Source organism: Triticum aestivum, chromosome 1B, assembly GCF_018294505.1.
Source record: "Triticum aestivum cultivar Chinese Spring chromosome 1B, IWGSC CS RefSeq v2.1, whole genome shotgun sequence".
Classification (NCBI taxonomy): domain Eukaryota; kingdom Viridiplantae; phylum Streptophyta; class Magnoliopsida; order Poales; family Poaceae; genus Triticum; species Triticum aestivum.
Window position 1 is genome coordinate 242,614,667 of NC_057795.1, and position 11,062 is coordinate 242,625,728.

Here is an 11,062-nt window from a genome sequence, read left to right on the forward strand (position 1 = left end):
AGACGCAAACTTCACCGAGCTAGACTCTGACTACTCCGGACCAGGCAAGCATGTTTGAACCTTTGATATGATGAGTGTTTTGCATGTTTGCTTGAGTAGTTACTTCATGGCATGTTTATATAAGCATCTATAAGTGTTATATTGCATGCAAGGCAACTACAAGTGAGCTTCGAACCTTGATGTGTCATTTGATGAGAGATAACATGATCATGTGGTGACATGAAAGGTGGTAAGATGGTATTGTTGAAGCATGCCTGTCTTATGTCAACCGTTTAACTCCAGTGTTAACGTGGATCAACTCACGTTACCGTCCGTCCCTTTTTTTGTGCTGGCACATGTTTTCTGCAAAGAATACGGTTTAGTAAGTTGCAAACCTCTTTCCACGTACACACCAAATAGAGGGGCCGTGATGAGGGTTCCATGGCCCTGGATTAAAGCCCGTCATTCGGTCAGGGGGTATGGGTGTTTCCGGTTGGGACCGAGAGGGGGGCACCCCTTAGAGCGCGCGATATAAATTTGATCCCATGCTATTCGAGGTTGTGGCCTCCCCGTCTTAATGTTTTTCTTGAACGTTGCCTAGGGTGATCCCTGGCAACGGGATGTGGAATGGGTGTGTACTGGTTAGATGTGTTTACTTCTGAAATACCATAAACGAAACTAGTCCCTTGTGACTACTGAAATCCGATGGCTATGGTTAAAGAGTACAAACTCTGCAGTGTCAAAACCATTCGAGTAACTGTATCTATGGTCAAGGACTGTGTTCAACTTATCTATGTCAGTCTCAGTGACAATCTCCGGTAAATAAACATGAGTGTTAAACCCAGCTGAATGTTATTCCTGTGGATGGACTAACCCGTTTATTATTATGTACTAAGTATTTCCTTGGAGTGATTTAAATTCATGAAATTGTTGAATACGAATGATGAAATATAAGCCCTTTATGAGAAGTCGCTCACACGTACGACTGCGGCACTCTTATTATTTACTTTTGGTATAAGCCCTTTTATGTGATGTCGCTCAGACGTCCAACTGTGGCACTCTTATTATTTATTTTTGGTATAAGCCCTGTATGTGATGTCGCTCAGACGTCCGACTATGGAACACTTATTATTTACTTTTGGTATAAGCCCTTTATTGATGTCGCTCAGACATCCGACCGTGGCACTCTTGTTATTTACTTTCGATATAAGCCCTTTATGTGATGTCACTCAGACGTCCGACTGTGGCATCCCTGTTATTTACTTTCATTATAAGCCCATTTCAAGATGTCGCTTAAGACGTCCGACTGTGGCATGCACTGTCATTTACCATTCAATATAAGCCCTTTATGCGGTGTCACCCTGACGCCTGATTGCGGCATGCTAATTTAGCTTTTCCTTTCGAGTCGTCGCTTCAGACACCCGATCGGTCTTCACTTATTTTGGGATTTCGGGAGGACTACCGCCTGACTTCCTTTTATTTAACATGCCGTGCAAATTTATTATCTGAGTGTGCATTGCTAACTGCTCATGTGCATCATGTTTGCATTTGTTATATCTTATGTGCGAACTGTCTTGCGAGTACATTCAAAGTACTCACCTGGCTTGTTGATTTGGCCAGATGTTGACGAAGGCGATCTTATGGATGAAGAGTATGATAACGAGTCCGACGCCTAGAGGAGTCCCAGTCAGTCCCGGGCGATCCTGGAATTGGTCACTTGTATCATATACGCTTCCACTACCCGAATAAAATCATCAAGCCTCACTCTGATGCTCGATGAGCTGTAAGATTAGGAGTCATGTCGCCCACTTCACTGTGACATATCCACCACCACTTTTATTACGAGTCAGTAGTATGCCACCATACCCTTGTGTCATATCCGCCCTTATGTATAATATTGGCCTTCTTGTAATAAATTGTTGAGCAGCCTCAGCTCAACCTTGTATAATATTTAGTACTTCTGGTTTTCTGTATCAAGGATTTGTCTACTAGTAAGGAAGATTTTTCCTATACTAGTTTATAAAAAGGGCGGTTTCTCAATAAATATTTTATTGGAAAACTAGTCGTGACAATGGAGAAATCTCAAGTGAACTCGTCGAGTCGCCTTGAGGCTTGGGGGCTACAATGATATAACTTAGCAAATGTTGCCGGTTTTCGGTGAATTCAAGAACCCCAGGGCATTGGAGGGAAAGATAACCCGGTCCCGGAGGCTACTACCATATTGATGAAAGTATCAAAGCCGTCAGAAAATTTCCAGTTAAAAACAGAGAATACCGGTTTAAGATCCGGTTCAAGGGAAATCTGTTCTCCCACAAAGCTCTGAAGCTCTCAAATCCGGTTTAAGAATTTCTGGTTCAAAAAGAATTAATCTCTCGCAAGCTCAAAGGTCGCCAGAAAGTTTCCGACTGAAAATGAAGATTCCAGTTTAAGATCCGGTTCAAGTGAAAGATGTCTCCTATAAAGCTTTGAAGCTAATGACATCTGGTTTAAACATCCGGTTCAAGAAGAAATATCTCTCGCAAAGTTCGAGTTCTCAGGGAAAAATTAAAGGGGCCAAAGAGAGTTTGTTGCACAACACAACTCAAACATAGGCACCCGGCAAGCACAACTCAGAAATATATCACTTGGGAGCTTGGTCGTATTCGAACCATAGCTACACCTCTTGATCGGTGTAAGGCCACCAGGGAAACCACTTGGGGGCTTGGTCGTATTTGAACCATAGCTACACCTCTTGATCAACGTAAGGCCAACAAGAAATCACTTAGGGGCCAAAGAGAGTGTTACAAAAGCACAGCTCAAACATAGGCACCCACTGAGCACAGCTCACAAAGTTACTTGGGGGCTCTTTGTGCAAAGCAACAAAGAGTTTGAAAGGACCCTTGTAATAGGATATCGAGCCAGGCTTGGAGGCCAAGTGTATTCACCTAAAACCCTGGGTTAACCTGCCTTCACCAAGTAAGCCACTCCGTCCAGGTAATCCTGGTATGACCCGCCGAATGTTTGACAAGTCAATCTAATACAGACCCTGAACTTGTCAAAGTTAAAACGACGATTGGTTAATGTGAGGTCCATCTTAAAAGGCTTTGCGAAATGGTTTAACTCTTTGGCCTGGCAGCCCATGAAAAGCCTCGAATTTTGGCCTGGCACCCCTAGAAAAGCCTCGACTACAAGTTTTATTTGCTTTTATTTGTCAAAGTCTTTTCTTCTTTGATAAGGTTTTACGGTAAAACCGGCGTTTATTGACCCGGTGTGACTATAAGTCGCAATTTAAAACCGGTGTTTTTTAACCCGTCTTGTCTTTCAACTATCAGTTGTTAGTACACAATTAAATATGAACCAGTGTTTGTTAACCCGGCCTGGCTTTGACTATAAGTCGCCAGGATGATCATCCGATGTTTATTATAACCAAACATGGCTTCACTATAAACCAGCAAAGCATGGTGGGAATTACTAGTAAAGCATGGTGGGAGTTATCAGTACTCCAAATTTGGGTTAACACCCTTGCTACAAGAAAGTTGGTAAACCAACAATGTGATTCAATATCATGGGTATGATATATTTCATATTTTATTATCCTTGCAGCCTTGGTTATAAACCCGGGTTATATGTTGGGCATTATGACCCATCCGGCGATAAACCGCCAGGACACTTTAAACTTGTTGTATGCAGAAAGAGGTTGAATACGGCATAACTATAAATCACCAGTGTATATTAACCCGGCCTGGCTTTGGACTATAAGTCGCTAGTATGATGATAAATTATCCGGTGTTTATTAACCCGGCCTGACTTTGGACTGCGCCATTGGAATCATGCGCTCATAAATCATTGGCTTATATTATGCGCCATTGGAATCATGCACTCATAAATCATTGGCTTATATTATTCAAATCTTCAAATAGCCAACATGGCTGGATTTTCTTATGGTTATCAATAACCAGTATTATGATCAAGGTTTTCAAAGTCGCTTTAGCGCAATGGCTACCATATTATCAATGGATATGATTTATTCTACAATTGAAGGAATAGTCCCGAGTCACTGCAGGCTTACAACCCGGCACTTGGGGGCTACATTATTCAAGTTGAGATTACATCAAATATGCAAGTCTCATGTCATTGCAAGCATGCACCATGACACTTTGGGGCTAATGCAAAGTCATTTTTTGCTCATGTTATTGAAGACCTGACTCATCACATTATAATGAGCCGGCCCTTGGGGGCTACCAATTGTTTCTGTCAACAATTCAAGGTATAAAGCTTTTTATCCATTATATTGAAAGGTCCACTGCTCAGTTGGTAAAGCACAAGGCTCTTAACCTTGTGGACGTGGATTTCAAGCCCCATGATGGGGGTTACATCATATGATGTTATTTTCATTGAAGTATATATCAAGTCCCAGCTCAATATTATCTTACTAAGCCGGCCCTTGGGGGCTACACATCACTGCTCAAATCTACATGATTATATTTACAAAGTACCTGCTCATTATTGCATAATGACCCGGTCCTTGGGGGCTACACTGGTTAAAGTTTTGATGAGCATAAGGTAATTTCAACATGGATTACCTTATGCTCATCACAACTTCAAAGTGGAGTATTCAGTTTTTTGCTAGTGACTGAGAAGAACAACATGGATTTCTTCAAAGTGGCAGTACTTATATGGAAAGAAGTCCCAAATCATCACTTTTTTCTGTTCAAGACTTGGGAGCTACAGGTAATATGGATATAAGGGAGGAATATCTTCCGGTTTTCAGTTTTGAGCAAACCAGATTGACCCGGCATCACCAATCATTATGAACCGCCGTTGGCAACAATCATGAACCGGTGTTGGCAAAAATCATGCACCGGTGTTGGAAACAATCATGACCCGGAATTATCAGTTTTTATAACCCGACGATTTTGGAAATCATAGATCGACAAGTTCTACATCTTCAAGCCGGCTGAATATCAGTTGAATATTTGAAGGCCAATATTTTTATCAAGTCAGAGCATTGAAGGCCGAGTTAAATGGATTCTTTATTTACAATATTTCTTCTACAAGCAAATTGATTATGAAGCTGGTTTACTCACCCGGATTTTCTAGAAGGAAGAAATGACAAGGATTTACGGATGATCAAGTGCCAGTTTATAAGAATGTTTAACCCGGAGCACAAGCCGCCAAGTTTGTTCTTGTGTTTATGTTGTAGATCAAGTTTAACATGGATAAATCCAAATTAAACTGGGGGCTATTGTTGGGGATATACGCCGCGGCGTAACCCGGCCGGAAGTATAACCCGGCCGGACTAGACGACTCATTAAGTAACCCACCCGAGCTTGGCGACTCATGGGTGACCCGGTGAGCGGGTCTGAGGAACGACAAGACCCGGTGGCCCAGAAGGCGGTTTATGGAAGGACGGTTCATGTTATGGTGGGCCGGTTTATGAGGAAAGCACAAGGAATATTCTCCTACAAAGGAAGCAAGACTAGGACTCCAGTTGTAATAGAGCAATCCTAATCCAACTAGGACTAGTCATGTAAACCGCCCCTTCAACATATATAAGGAGGGACAGGGCACCCCAAGAGGGACAAGCAACAAGAAACAATATCTAAGGCTAGACATAACTGGGAGAGACGGTTTACGGCGACTCCCTCATGATCATAATGAGACCTAGCCACAAACATCATGTAGGGTTTTTACCGGATGATGTTTCTTGGGGCCCGAAGCTGTCTAAACCCTTGTCTTGTGTTGCATCTCTCGATTCCGCTCAACCCCTCTCAAGCTACCACATAGATGCGCTGGCCTCACGACTAAGTCCTCACACTAGGACATCTTTCGTGACAATTCCACGACAGGTTATGATGTAACCTGTGGAACCAAGTGTGGTTCGTGAGTGGTCTGTCGTGATCACTGTTTGGTTGCGAGGCAACCTGTTGGTATGAGAGTCTGAGTGACTCGATGCACGTACAAGTTTGGTCACTGCATGAGTAACATGTTGATATTTGCATTTAACTCGTTTAAATGTCATGATATTGGTTGTCATTATGGTTTTGCTTGTTGCGAGCTTGCAAGTACATTCAATGTACTGACTTGGCGTGTTATGCAAGCTTTCAGGAAAGTCTAACTCAATCGGAGTGTTGCCATGTCTAGCCCGTGTCTACATCGGTGTCCCTGTGCTAGGGAGGCCGCTACGTTGTTGTTCCGGTGCCGTGTAGACGTCGTGCTTGAGCCCCCTTTATGTTCACTACATAATGTACATATTGTGCAGCCGCACCGAGTGTGCCGCTTGGCCTTGCTACTTGATGTAATGTAACTCTTATGCTTCCGCTAGCTTCAATAAAGCGGTGATTTCTGTACCAAGATGTTGTGTGTTGCCAAAAGACATGATCTCTGGGTTGGCAATGCAAGGTAAACCGGTCGCTCTGAGCCGAGGTGCCACAACACTTGGTATCAGAGCCGCGCTGACTGTAGGACACGCTAGACCAAGACAAGCAAAATAAACTTTACCTAGATGTTGATTGAATGCCGTTGGAATTTGCATTTGGATGCTACACTGCATTGCATGCATTTGACTTATTGTTATTTCTAACTTGTTAATGGTTGTGAGTTTAGCTGGCTCCAATGTTGTATCCATGTCAGTTGTAGCTGATGCCCTACACTTCCCCACATCTCCTCCGTAGCGTATGGCGTCGACTGTACCCTCATGGTGACGACCCAGCATATCGGGTGTACCGGGACCATCTAGCGGACTCCGTGTATGTGTATCATGCTGTGGTTACTCCACGCACCAGTTGGTCAGTGGGTTCCTACGCTCGTACCTCTCGGAGCGGTTATGCATCCACCGCCGATCACGCCGTCCAGTATGCTGCATTTGGGATTCTTGTTGAGTTACGCTATGTTGAGGCTCGGATGCAGAACCACCCAGGTTTTTGTTTCTACCCATCCCTGCACAATGATGGACGTGTTCGCTTTCATTACGTTGATCCGGTGTCGGATAGTGACACTAGCCATATTTCTCGATATATCATTGCTAGTTATCTCCTGATTCATGAGTTGGCTCGAGAGCTGAATCATGCTCGTTCTGCTTTAGCCGCCGCTAGGTCCTACCCTACTCCACCTTTTATGGAATTTACTCCCTATATTGTGCCCAATTCTAGCTCGCCTATTTCTCCAGCTACCCCAACGACTAGCTCGGGCACCTCGCAGGTGAACCCACAAAGTGCTCCTGCTGAGTGGGCATCTCTTCTTGCTACCCCCGCAGCTCCCCTGATCCCTTCTTGTTCCGCACCTTCCCCAGAGGGAGGGCCCCCAAGGCAGCGTCGTCGTGTTACCTTTAACCCGGAAGTTACGGTTGGAGTCCTCAATTCAGGATATAGGTCTGACTCAGGAGAGGATCGGGAAGCACCAGCAGAGTCTTAGACCGTTTGAGTATCAGCAGTGGTCACGTGATGTACGGATGTAGTTGTATGAGCTATGATGCATGTATGCGAGTAGTCGCACCCGTCATGATGTTTACCTTTCATGTATGAGTCTATGTATAATTATGTTGGAACTCTTTATTTGATCGCTGTGTTTTTGGTTCATTTTGTTTTTTCGGGTTTTGTCACTGGCTTTTCTTTCCATGTTTGGATGTTTCTCATCTCGGTTGCTCCTATTGGGAAAAATAAAAAGTAGGATGACGCAAGGAGGCAGCACCTCACATGCTTGTGAGGATGTCCCTGTTTGTCGTTTAGCAAGACAGGCAGGACACTCCCCCGAGCCGTATCCGCAACCATTGCCTCCACCGCCAAATCCACCCTCCACTGAACAAATTATGCTCATGTTTGAGGAAAGGAGAAATAATGATTTCATTGAGTTGTTAAAAAGTGTGCATGCTATGGTTGGACAGAACGGAAACCCAAATGGACATCACTCCAAGCTGTCAGATTTTCAAAGAATTAAACCTCCCAGTTTTAGTCAAGCATTGACCCTTTGGAAGCAGATGATTGGTTGCAAACCTTTGAGAAGAAACTTGAAATTTCTTGCACTGATGAAGCGGACAAGGTTCCGTTCACTACCCATTATCTTGAAGGAGCCGTAGCTATATGGTGGGATAATGCTAAAGCACTATGGCCTGCGGGAGAAGAAATTACATGGAATAATTTCAAGGACCAATTTCTCAAGTATCATTTTCCAGCTGGTATCATGAAGGTCAAGCAACACGAATTTCTCGGTCTCACTCAAGGCAGTTTGTCAGTAAATGAATATTTGCACAAGTTCAACCATCTGGCCCATTATTCCCTTTATGACGTGGCCATGGAAGAAAGAAAGATAGACAGATTCCTTGGAGGACTAAACTAGCACCACAGGAGTGCTCTCTGCATGCTCGACTTTCCAGATTTTTAGTCTCTAGTGAACAAGGCTCTCATTGCAGAAAGAGAATACAAGCCTGTGCACGACAACCGCCCCGCAAATAATGACCACAAGCGCAAATTTGAGCCAAAGAAAGACAGGCAGCCTATTCAAAAGACTCGTACGTGGCAACAGACCCAAGTGGAATATAAACCAAATTTGAAGTAGAATGTGAAGAAGACCACTACTCAAGTCAAGAATGTTGTGACCAGTCCAGTGCATGAAGAGCATCGGCGCCACAATGCCTGTTTTAGTTGTGGCCTGACCGGACATTATGCTCGACAGTGTCCCAAGAAGTCAAACACTCCATTACGATCGCAAGTCAATCACATGGGGAGAAGGTCAAGTTAATAATCTCTCCGCAGAAGAAGCCCTAGAAAACCCCGAAGTCGTCGTTGGTATGTTTCTCGTTAATAACACACCTGCAATAATTTTATTTGACATTGGCTTCCGACTCTTTTATTTCTCAGAGTTTCGTTGCCCAAAACAAATTTTCTTGCTCGCTTTTGGTGAAAAATATGTTGGTTCAATCCCCGGTCTCCGTGATCAAAAGCCACCTGGTCTGCAAAAATTTGGAAATTGATATCAAGGGAGTCCGTTTTCCAACCACTGTGATAGTCATCGAGTCTGACAAGTTGGATGTTATTTTGGGAATGAACTAGTTGACTCAGTATCAAGTGTACATTAATTGTGCGACCCGAGAAGTCAATCTGACAAATTAGGAAGGCAAAACCATAATGTTTTATGCCCATAAAGGCATACCCAAAAGGGATATGGTCTTCACTTCATTAGCTGAAGAATTGGATCTGATTCCTGTGGTCAGTGAATTCCCCGATGTATTCCCCGAAGAATTACCCAGAATGCCACCAGACAGGGAGCTTGAATTTGCAATTGATCTTGTACCCGGGACTGCATCGCTGTACAAAAAGTTTTATCGAATGCCATCTTCTGAACTCGTGAAATTAAAGAAACAACTGGATGACATGCTGCAAAAAGGATACATCCGCCCAAGTTCTTCACCATGGGGATCACCTGCAATATTCGTGGACAAGAAAGATGGTGGTCTCAGAATGTGTGTGGACTACCATCAGTTGAACGATGTCACCATCAAGAACAAATACCCACTACCAAGGATTAATGATTTATTTGATTATCTAAGTGGTGCAAAGGTATTTTCCAGGATTGATTTAAGGACCGGATATCATCAACTAAAGATCAAGAAGGAAGATATTCCTAAGAAAGCGTTCACTACTCGTTACGGTCTTTACGAATATACAGTGATGGCCTTCGGTCTCACCAATGCCCCCGCCTTTTTCATGCATATGATGAATAAGGTGTTCATGGAATTCTTGGATAAGTTTGTGGTGGTCTTCATCGACGATATTCTCATATACTCTCAAAGTGACGAGGAACATAAGGAACACCTCCGCGCAATTCTACAGAGACTTCATGACCACCAGCTGTATGCGAAATTCAGCAAGTGTGCGTTTTGGCTAAAACAAGTTAGATTTTTTGGACACGTTCTATCTGCAGAAGGTATTGCGGTGGATCCCAGTAAAGTAAAAGATGTGCTTGATTGGGAAGCACCCATGACAGTATCCGAAGTCAGGAGTTTCCTTGGATTAGCCGGATACTACCGCTGGTTCATCGAAGGATTCTCCAAAAATGCCAAGCCAATGATAGAACTCCTCAAGAAAGACAAGAAATTTGAATGAAATGAGGATTGCAAGCAAAGCTTTAACGAGCTAAAAGCCAAGTTGACATCAGCACCAGTCCTGACTCTCCCAGATATTTACCGCAGCTTCGATGTGTATTGTGACGCATCCAGAAAAGGTATTGGGTGCGTACTTATGCAAGACAGCAAGGTGTTAGCTTAAGCATCTCGCTAGCTATGACCTCATGAAGGAAATTATCCTACGCATGATTTGGAACTGGCCGCGGTTGTGCACTCTCTAAAGATTTGGAGACATTATCTCATTGGGAAGAGATGGCAAATATTCACCGACCACAAAAGTCTCAAATATATCTTTACTCAGCCAGACTTAAACCTTCGACAACGAAGATGGCTCGAGCTGATCAAGGACTATGATCTGGGAATAAATTTACATCCGGGAAAGGCTAACATGGTCGCTGATGCCCTCAGTCGCAAACTTGTCAATTTAAACGTCATGCTAGAGTCTTTGCCTTCAGAAGTCCAACAAGAGATTGCTCAGCTAAACCTGGTAAATGTTGATGCCGGTCTCACGAATATTTTGGAAGTAACTCCTACTCTAGAAGAAGAAATCCGCAGGGCATAGGCCAACAACAAGGGCCTACAAGCATACATCCCACATCTGCGCAAAGGCAAGGCTCGAGATTTCTCTATGGACGCACTGGGTACACTCCGGTTCCGAGGAAGGATATGCGTACCAGACCAAGCAGATTTGAAGAAGAAAATTTTGGCTGAAGCACATGAATCTTCATATTCGATACACCCTGGCAGCACCAAAATGTATGAACACCTTCGAAAGATATTTTTGTGGAATGGAATGAAAATTATTGTTGCTGTTGTTGTTATTGCTGTTGTTGTTATTGTTGTTGTTGCTGGTGTTGCTGTTGGTGTTGTTGCTGTTGTTGTTGGTGTTGTTGTTGTTGTTGTTGTTATTGTTGTTGTTGTTGTTGTTGTTGTTGTTGTTGCTGTTGTTGTTGCTGTTGCTGTTGCTGTTGCTGTTGCTGTTGC